This window comes from Leptopilina boulardi, unplaced genomic scaffold, assembly GCF_019393585.1.
Source record: "Leptopilina boulardi isolate dan_hultmark-lab unplaced genomic scaffold, ZJU_Lbou_2.1 LbouV2_155, whole genome shotgun sequence".
Lineage (NCBI taxonomy): Eukaryota > Metazoa > Arthropoda > Insecta > Hymenoptera > Figitidae > Leptopilina > Leptopilina boulardi.
In genome coordinates, this window is record NW_026137702.1 from 712,430 (window position 1) to 713,570 (window position 1,141).

Consider the following 1,141-nt stretch of genomic DNA (forward strand, 5'->3'; position numbering starts at 1 on the left):
ACATATTCCAGTAATCTATTTAACGGTGAAAAAAGGTATATTAGATGTGTTAAACCAAACTGATGAAATTTTTTAAGTAAATCTTTTCAATATTCAATAAAATACGAAAATTTCTTGATTAATTTTTCTAGTCTTTCTAAACAAACTAAACAAAGTGTCTCGAAGTTTATTATTGTGGAAATAATTTTAAAAAAACTAATTTAAAACTAGATGTTACATTAAGCTATCTATTGAATGAGCAGTACAAATAAAAAGTTTACAAAGATATGTTATCCTTTTCTAATAAAAAAAAAAGAATATATCATTTAGAATAAAATTTTTCATCGAAGTAATTTTTAAACAAAATACTCTTTTCACAAAGTACTAGTAAATTTTAAAAAGTTGATTTTATTCAACTAAAAGTATAAACATTAATTAAAACTCTCATTCAGTAGATAAACTTAATGAGAAATAGAACTGAACTAAGAAACATCAGTTATGAAACATATTGTTATATAATAAAAGAAAACATTTTTTTCTCGAAAGAAAATTTCAACTTGTTACTTTTTAAAGATGTTATAATAGAATTAAAAAAATTTTCTGTGTGGTTGAAAAAGGAGCGATAATAATTTGAGTCAAAGTTAAAGAAAAAAAAAAACTAATTTGTAATGTTTTGTTCAACGATTTGACAGAATATACTATTTTTATCAGGACTATATTAAACAATTTATTTAATGACATAAAATAGCTTTCTATTTTTTCAATTTAATTAACCAGAACTGAGAAAATATAATTTATGATTTAGATTAATAGATTCTGTAAATCTTGTTATCAAATTATATTATATAGAATAATTTGCGAAATTTCTTTTTGATATTAGAGTTTTAATAGATTTTTAATTCTACAATAAATAATGTATAATTATATTATATGTACAACAATAACAACCAAAATTAATTTTTAAAAAGTAAATAAACCTTTTTTAATTAAAAACAAAAAAATAATAATTTACTTTAAAAAATTAAATAACAATTATTTTTTGTCTTCAAAAACTGAAAATTCGGGGACCATCATTTTTCCCATTTATGACAAATCGACACATTTTTTCGGGGAATACACTTTTTTAGAATTCTACTGTTTTTTATAATCTTGAACCTTACTA